The following is a 9,031-nucleotide window of genomic DNA, read 5'->3' on the forward strand; positions in this document are numbered from 1 at the left end:
CAAGGACTCTGCTCCTCATGAGCTTGCTCACAGGTGGGTCTGTGACATGTGTTTAAGGAGATCCTGGCACCCAAGGCAGCATATGATGGGTTACTGGATAAGCGGTGAGACCATTAGTGGAGGAAGGCATCCCGGGAGGGCTGCAGTGGGGACAGGAAGGCTTCGAGGAGGGATGCGAAGACAAGAAAAAATAAAATTAGTGCTAACCAGACCTGATGGCATCCGTCAGGAGAAGACAAAAACAATCCGTCTGCCCCAAAGCATTGCTTCTGCCTTCCCGTGGAGCCTTTTGAGCAGTCTGCAGTTCCCCAGGCCTGGCCTCAACTTGCTTCTCATGTCTATCAGTAAAGACAGCCCCCTAACTCCCTCTGTCAGCTCCTATTGAGTCCTTAAATCTACTGGAAATTGCTGAGACTCTTCTATTCTCAACTTCCCCCGGGCCAGAGAGGCAAGGAAAGGTTAGAGGTCAGAGGACAGGAGCTGGGAGGATGCGGGAGGAGGTAGATGGCAGTGTTTATGGAATTAACCAGAAAGCTGTGTGCCTGGCAACTGGCAGATTCTTCTGGTAAGATAAGTGGAACCCTCTCCTCTGCAAGGTAATTATCAGAGAGCATAAATTCTCCAGATAACCTGTCTTCCGGAAGAGAGATATTGATGGCTGTGGGGCATGTGCTGTTCCACTGATATTGACTCCTGTCCCCTGGCCTCTCCCCCCCACCCCCCTTCTTCTTTGTTGCCTAATCAGCTGCCATGCTCCTCCATCCTCCCCCACAGACTTCAGCCTCCAGCTCAGGCTGGCTCTTCTGGACGTTTCTTTTGGCTTGCCTCTTGCCTCTTTTAATGACGAAGGTCCCAGAACACAGCATGGCCACATGTATCCCTCTGGTTCAGCAGGATTGGTGGAAGAGGTGCATCCCACGTGGGGAGGAGTTTCTAAGAACATAAGGAGGCCTTGAACTTCGCTTGGATCCAGGTCCCCAGAATGAGCACTAATCGAGTGCTGTCAGGTCAGCGTCAGGCTCTCTGAAAGGCTGGGACTGTACCTGGTCCCAGAGATGGAGAGAAGATAAATCAGATGCTTAGCATGGGCAGGCAGGTAGTAGGCACCTGTTGGCACATCTTTCTTCCCTTATGATACTTTCTGAATCCCTCTCTCCTCTCCAGCGCTTGTGGGCCTCTGAGGGAGCTCACACTTTGGCCGATATTCTCTTAAGTATTTGTTAAATGTTTAAACAAAAAAAAAGGCAATGGGCTGTGTGAGGGACAACTGGAGAAGCAGAGCTGCCAGAGGCAGCCTCTCCTCTACTGTCCTGAACGAGTCAGTTCTGGCCCCAGACCTGCGCTCTGACTCTTGACCAAACTGGATCTGTGTTCTGAGAAGCCCATTTAAAGCCATCACTGAACCACTTTTGGAGGTGGGGTGTCACTCCTCTCTTAGACCCCAAACAACTTATCACTAGGGTGATCCTATCATTTATGAGCCAAGCAAAGGCATTTTGAGAGGCAAAGCAGGAGTTGTTAATAATTATGCTGGGATCTGGATGTGAACCAGGACTGTTCCATGCAAACCGGGTTCTATTTGTCAAAGTTCTCTGCCTGAGATAATGCTGATAAATACAAGTCTCTTCAACTTTCTACAATCCTGGTGATGTGTTAGCATGACTTAGAGATTGGACCCTTGGTGATGCTTGGTTGGCCTGCCTTGTCCCTGATTTTGGCTCTGCACATATTCCGTCAGTTGGAATACGTGAGGATAATTTCCTCCATTTGACAGATGGGAGCTTGGGGCCCAGACGGTTGAGAGACTTGTCAAAGACCTACAATGACTAAGTTCCAACTTCAGCCTGGAACCGAGGTCCAGCCTTAATTCTGCCATCGGCCTGTCAGGGGCCAACCCCCATCCCCCCATTCCATGAGATGATAGAATGTCCTCACCAAAACAACTGAGGGCTAGAATGCTTCTGTGAGCCTTATGCTAATCCTGATCGCTTTCTGGACTGCAGAGAGATGGATGAGCCAGGCAGGGAGGCACTGTAGGTAGGAGAAGCCTAAATGAGAGCCTCTGCTGTGCCTGGTTGTTCCTGAGGATTTTTATGTAGAGTGAGGGGCACAAGCGGGGTTTCGGCACTACTCTGTTTGATGGGGAGGAGCAATGCTCTCTTCCCCTGTTGCCTCCACAGTAGCCTTCTACTCACTGGGAGGAAGCGAGGCCTATGCATCGTTTCATTCATTGGCCAACAGCACTTCCCAAATGAAAAAGAGCTTTCAAGGGAGGCTAGAGAAAAATTAATTTTCAGTGGTGAGTTTTGCTTGCTGTAGTTAACAATAATTATTAAATAGGTAGGGTGAGCTAGTGCTTGTTTTCCTTATTATTAACTATATTTATGGGTTTTTATTAAGTTGTACCAAGCTGGGATAATTGTAAAACTATTTGCTTACGCTGTGTGACTCTTGGGCCTCCCATTCTATTTTCTTTCCTTCCAAGGGTGGAGTCTTTTCATTATTGAAGACTTATTCTATAAACTAGGAGTCAGCAGACTTTTTCTGTACAAGTCCAGACGGTAAATATTTTAGGCTTTGCAGGCCACGTAACCTGTTGGAACCACTCAACTCTACCATTGCAGCATGAAAGCGGACACAGACAATACGTAGAAGAATGAGCATGACTGTCTTCCTATAAAACTCTATTTGTAGAAGTTTGTGGTGAGCTGATTTGTCCCAGAGGCTGTAGTTTATAGACCCCTGCTACAAACAGAGGAGAAATCCTTAAACTAGGAACCTGGACAGGTAGGATGTAATCTCAGCCCTGCCCCTGTGTGGCTGAAGGAAACCACTTCGCCTCTCTGGTTATTCATTTTCCTTTCAATACAACAAAGGCATCAGACTAGACAATCTCTAATCCTCTGAGATTCTTAAATCTGACTATTTAGTTTATAATAATCTGGCATCTTTCTTTTTCTCCTGTCAGTAGATGTTCAGAACCACAGAGCCTCTCAGAGTCCATTAGCCCTTGCTCACATTTGGGATACTTTTGGTTTCTAAACCACGTGATAACGTTTTGTATTTCTCTGATGATATCTTTTCAGGCAGCCCCCATAACCAGCCAAAGTCTTGACTTACAGAGAGGTGGCTCTGTGACAGGACTGTTTACCTCTGAACTGTTTGGCAGATTGGAAAACAGGTACAAAAAGGGAGATAGTTAAGATCACCCAGCGAATCAGCGATGCTCTTAGAGAAACCTCCAAAGATTTGGAAATACGCCAAAAAAAAAAAAATTGTGTGGTTCAAGTTATTCTAATTCTGGAGACGCAACCCACTGTGAAGGGGCAGTGGTGCCCCCGTGAGAGGCTGTTAGGATAGTGGCCAAGAGCAAGGTTCTGGACTGAAGTTGCCTTGGCTTACATCTTCACAGTGCTACTTAAAACCCTCTGTGCCTCATTCTTCTTATCTGTGAAATAGAAGAAATAATAGGATGGAGTTGTTAAGTGGATGAAATGAGATAATATGTGTAAAGTGCTTAGAACAGTGCCTGGCACACATAGTAAGTACTCAATACATTCATTGAGTACCACTATTATGATCATTCCCATCATCCTGTCATCTTTTTATAAACATATATGTTAAGGGCATCTCTTCCTCATTTTTATACTAGAATCATCTTCAACTTTTGGATCGGTGATGTGAGCTGAACACTTTGCTCCTAATCTGTATGTTAAGTGACTCTTGCTGAGATAGAAAGATTGGAGGAAGAACACTAGGTATGTGACAGGAGGTAAGGGCATGGGAAGGAAGGAAAGAAGGAAGGAAGGAAGGAAGGTAGGAAGGAAGGAAGGAAGGAAGGAAGGAAGGAAGGAAGGAAGGAAGGAAGGTAGGAAGGAAGGAAGGAAAACTGGAAGGAAGGAATGAAAGCAGGAAGGAAGGGCGCTTGGGAAAACTGGTCCATAAGGAAAGGGGATCAGACTCTAAGTTCAGTCACATCCTGAATTGGGACGGAAGGCTAGACTTCCTTTAGGCAGTGTGGAGGTTTTGGTATTCTTTGTCATTAATCTGAATGTAGGGGTTATGAAGGCAGATTTAGATATTTCTAGGCACCCACCTTTCTTTTGGTGTCTTCTTAGTTACCTAGGATATATCTACATTTTCCACCAGGGAACTTAAATTGGGGGACATGACCAGCTTCTTGGTCAGTCTGACTTTGTTCTGTATTTTATTAAAGGTTTATAAGCATGTGCCTCAAAAAACAGCAGGCCTGAGACAGTTTTCCCCGGGGCTGCCAAGAGAAATTGGGGTGACTCTCAACCTTGTGGCAGGTTAAATGAGACTCAGCGCTTCTTTGTTTGGCTTGATGTCCTTTAGAAGGACAGCCCGGAGATCACTTGGTCTGCAGGGCGTTTGCTTCCGCAGGCTGATTTTAACCAACTCTGACAGGAGGGCAGAGGCCCCCAAGCAAGGTCAGGACCACAAATCCCATCCCAGCAGGTGCATGATGGGGAGACAGCGCCCTCCGGATGACCTTCAAGTTCCCATTGATTTCCCGTCAAGCAGTGCTTCCCCACCCCCATCCTGCTCCTATCTCTGCCACTACCCGAAGGCTTGGGGCTCAGGGCTCTGGGACAGCACATGGATCAGCTCTCTGAGAAAGCACATGCAGAAGAGGTTAATCCAGAGAGAGGCCCTTTCAGGGAAGTGGAGTGGGTACATTGGGGACCTTCTTCGGGCACTGCTAGTTTACAATGCCAATATCAGGCCTGGAATGTTGTTTTGGGGCATCGAAAGGAGTGTTGGATATCACAAATGGCATTTATCCACTTAACCCCATTTCTCTCCAGGTTTTGGGGTATGTGGGTGGCATTGTGGGGTCATGAGCAAGATCTGATTATGGAGAATGGAATAGACCCTGAATCCACTGTCATGAGTGTGTTGGGCAAGGAAGATTAGAAGTGAGAAGGTGTGACTCTCATTCTCTTTGCTGGGGGCCTCTCCCAGCACTGACCTTTTGCCCTCTGGAAGGCCTGGCTTCCATACTGTCCAAACTGTCTCTTGCACTTAGACCTAGATCTTTCATTTATTTTTGTTCAGTGATATCTGTCGAGCATTTCCTATGTGCCAAATCCTGTGTTAGGTGCAGGGGATTCAGTTTTAGATGAGAGAAATAAAGACCCTGCTCTCACGGAGCTCACAGTCTTGTTGTGTAGAGACAATCAGCAGGCAGAGGAAACAGGAAAATTTTTGATAATAGTATTAAAAAAAATAGAATATGAGATAACAAGGGCTAGATCAGAAGTGGAATAGGGTGGGCCACCCTAGATAGGGTGGGTCAAAGAAGGAAGAGGAGTCTATGGCCATGCCACCCTGAACAAGCCCGATCCCGTCTGATCTCGGAAGCTAAGCAGGATTGGGCCTGGTTAGTACTTGAATGGGAGACCACCTAGGAAGACCAGGTGCTGTAGATGTAAAAAATAAGACATTGTAAACTGACAAGGTCCTTGCAGTCTGTGAGGGTTGCCTCGCCAAAAAAAAAGAAGAGGAGAAGCCAGCCAGGAGAAGATTTGGGGTAATGTATACCAGGAAGAGGGAAGAGCATATGCAAAGGTCCTGAGGTGAGACGATCTTGATATATTAGAGGAACAGAAAGAAGTATAGTGAAGATGGAGTCCAGTAGACTGGGGGAGGGGCAGGAGACAAGGTAAAGTAGGAAAGGTAGGCATAGTCAGATAGTCTGGGGGCCTGTAGGTGTGGGAAGGAGTTTGGATTTCATTCTGAGTGCAATGAAAAGCCATTGGAGGGATTTAAGGAGGAGAATGTCGTGTTCTGATTTCCATTTTAACCCATTTCCCATTTCGAAAAAAAGTGCGGCTCACTGCCAGTGTTAATTTGATTTTATATAAACACACTCTTTGAGGCTGAAGCAAATCTGACTGAGTTTCAATGTGAACATAAAATATAAAAACTGTTCTTGGAGTTATTTTGAAACAGAACTTGTCTCTAATCCTAATGTAACAGAAATGTATACATAAATCGAATTCATCAAATGAATCTTTGGCTAACCACTGTTCGAGAACGATGTTAACATGAGTAGGAACGCTACGTTTTCTAGGATTTGACATTTTCAGTGATCGAGAATTACTATATTTTGTAAATGGAAATACTGCCACTAAAAATAGAATGCTATAAATAGAATGATGTCATTTGCTTCCAAAGACTATCACTATACTAGAGCGATGTGAAAATAATAATAAAAGCAAGATATTTTGTGGCAAACTTTGAGGGTAAAGTTAGGACCCTAATCCACGAGTTATCTCGGGGTAAACGCTGCAGCTGCAAGTACCACCGATGAATATTCTTAGGGCAAATGGGAAATGGGTTAAAAAGATCATTTGGGCTACTATGTTGAGAACTGACTACAGAAGGACGTGTTCTTTGTTGTGTTTTAAGTACCTTCGCTGGGGAGGGCAGCATTGAGGCCCTTGTATTCCAACAGCAAAGCTGGGAGTCTGAAGATGTTTCTGTCCAAGGATTGTCTCTGATCAATGGCCGGCTTCTACTGGCAATCACACCCAAGGGACAGCAGACTGGTGCCCAGCTCACAGCTGTTGTTTCAGAAAGGACCCAGTCTATAAACCAGTGAAAATACTTCTCAGTCACTGAAGTTTCTATAATTGGTGTGCGTATTTTTTTTCTAGGTATGCTTCATCCTAAATAAAATAGTCTCTTTTTTTTTTCAGTTTTGAAAGTTGGTGCATTCTACATATTTTTTTAGTCTCTGGTGGGGAGATTTATTTTGTCACGTCTGGATGCCATTTGGAAGGCAAACCTTGGACATCAGGAAAGCTGCAGTCTCCCCAGAGCATTCCCCTTTCCTGAACCTCCCCCGCATGCCCCCATTATTTACTGGAAGGAGTCACACTGCTTTTTTCCTGCCTTCAGTCTCCTGTCCTTGGCAGTCCCTTGTCTTCAACCCCGAGTTGAGTATGTCATCAAAACACCCAGTGGCAGCTCAGAAATCATGGCCAGGTTCAATATAAATTCCGTCTTGCTTAGGTAGCTTTGCATAATAAGTCCCTGAAAAGTCTTCACCAGAGTAGAAGCTGCAAAAGGGATTTATTGGGTCTGGCGGGCCTGAACGTCAGCCTGAGTGGCATTTAAGTCATGATGGGAGTTTCAGGGTTCAAATTCTTCATTGGACTTGGCTTTTGCAAAGCAATGCCATTGTCCCCAATGTACCTTTCTTGTGATGTTATGAAGGTCAGAGTCACCGCCAGAGGGACCACTCTAAGGATGTCAGTCAGGGTCTTCACATTTGTTTGCCTCGACCAGACCTCTTGGGAGTTTTGTTAGGGGTGAGGACTTCTGTGAGACTAGTCTGCTACTGGTTAGTGCTGCCAGGTTAATCCATGCCAGCTACCTGAAAAATTTCCCCACAGGAACAAAACCAGCTGCGTTAAAGTCAGTTAACTGGGCTTTCCAGCTCTGCCATTTAAACATGGCCCTCTTGGTCCTGTCCTTGCTTTGGTCACTGGAGAGCTTAGATAAGTGAGTTTCATATTTCTCAGAATCACTGGGGGCATCTGTCAAAAATAAAGATGTCTGGATCACATCTCAAATGTCCAGAAACATCCCGAATCAGAATTTCACAGTCCCGCTCCCCACCCCCATTGATTTTGACTGAGCTAAGGTTTGAGATCCACTGCCTTAGGCCATTCTTCTGAAGAGTGGGGTGATGGTATTCCTGATAAGCAAAGGGACGGTTCCTGCATCAGCAGAGGAGCTGCTGGCCTTCCAGGGGTCAGTCCGATGACAAAACAGAGTATTCAGCTGTAAAGTTCAGAGAAGGGGAATATTCTATGTCTTGCAGAGTGGCCTGAATAATGTCGATGGAAAAGTGAAAATCTCAGGAGCTGAAGTGAACTTTTTAAAGATGACGGGGAAAATTCAGAAGGATTTGAATTTGTAGGCTATCTGTTTTCAGATGCCTAATCCTGTGCTCAGGAGAAGCCGGATCACTTCAGGCATACATACCTCTTTTTCATATGGAGAAACCTAGGTAGGATATCCCAAGACTCTCTCAACTGTGAAGCTTCCATTAGTTTGCTAAGGGTGGCATGACATTTCAATCAAGCAATCCATATTTATCACACGCTTCTCTATTCTCAGCACTGTGCTTGGTTGGGTAGCACAGGGTAGGCAACCCTTAGTTCTTATCTTCAAGATGCTTATAATCTAGTTGCGTGGGGAGAAATAAAAAGGGTAGTAGAGACTGGCCAAACATAAGTGAGACAGTTAAGGGGCTCAGAGAAGACAGAGAGCAAGCGCTATTGGCAGGGATAACTGGGAGGCTTTCTGGAAGAGGCAGGACTCAGTTAGCCCTTGACCAGAGTAAGCCCAGCCAGGCCAAGGTCAGGAGACAAAAATTCCAGGTGAGAGGAAGGACCTGAGAAAAGTATTTTGTTAGAGTCCAGGTGTAGCGCTGTATGCTTTGTATATGCAGGCAGATCAGATGAAGATTTATTCATTTATTTACTCATCATTCAATCCTAAATGGTAAGTAAGCTCTGTGCTGTGCTTGGGGACAGCGACAAACAGGCCAGACGCTGTCTGTGCACTTAGGGCAAGCTTCGGACTTCTCAGATCATCATGCAACAGCTACTCTGTTCTCCTTGAATCTTGAGGTTCGACCTTGACCACCCTGCGGCCTTCTGTCTTGAGACAGAGGTTTAGGTGGTCTCACATGACAGACAGCCTGAGAGACACTGCGGTAGTGAGTGTGGTGTGTATGTGTGTCACATGCAGGGCATCATCAGCATGCTCAGGCAGAAGGTCATGTCACAAAGTGGCAGAAGGTACTACTCTTGGGGGAAAGAGAAAGGAACCGCCGCTGATCCCAGGCGTTTCCCTCTGTGTGCCAGAGACTCTATCTTATTTAATTCTCTCACAGACTTGAAGTAGGCATTATGTTGCCCATATTGCGGGAAGTAGAATGTAGGCTCAGGGTAGATAAGTAACTTGCCCCAGCGTTGTGCAGCCTGTAAGC

The 9,031-nt window shown here is 45.8% G+C and overlaps 1 protein-coding gene and 1 non-coding gene across 2 annotated transcripts in view; both read left to right on the forward strand.

Moving 5' to 3' along the window:
* DPF3 (double PHD fingers 3) overlaps positions 1-9,031 on the forward strand; it is a 204,006-nt gene that overhangs the window by 94,953 nt on the left and 100,022 nt on the right. The window lies entirely within an intron of this gene.
* Positions 5,335-5,453, forward strand: LOC111746117. Its single transcript, XR_002782948.1, has one exon. It is a non-coding gene; the product is annotated as a 5S ribosomal RNA (ribosomal RNA).

Source organism: Pteropus vampyrus, unplaced genomic scaffold (assembly GCF_000151845.1).
Source record: "Pteropus vampyrus isolate Shadow unplaced genomic scaffold, Pvam_2.0 Scaffold177, whole genome shotgun sequence".
In the NCBI taxonomy this organism is placed as follows: Eukaryota; Metazoa; Chordata; class Mammalia; order Chiroptera; family Pteropodidae; genus Pteropus; species Pteropus vampyrus.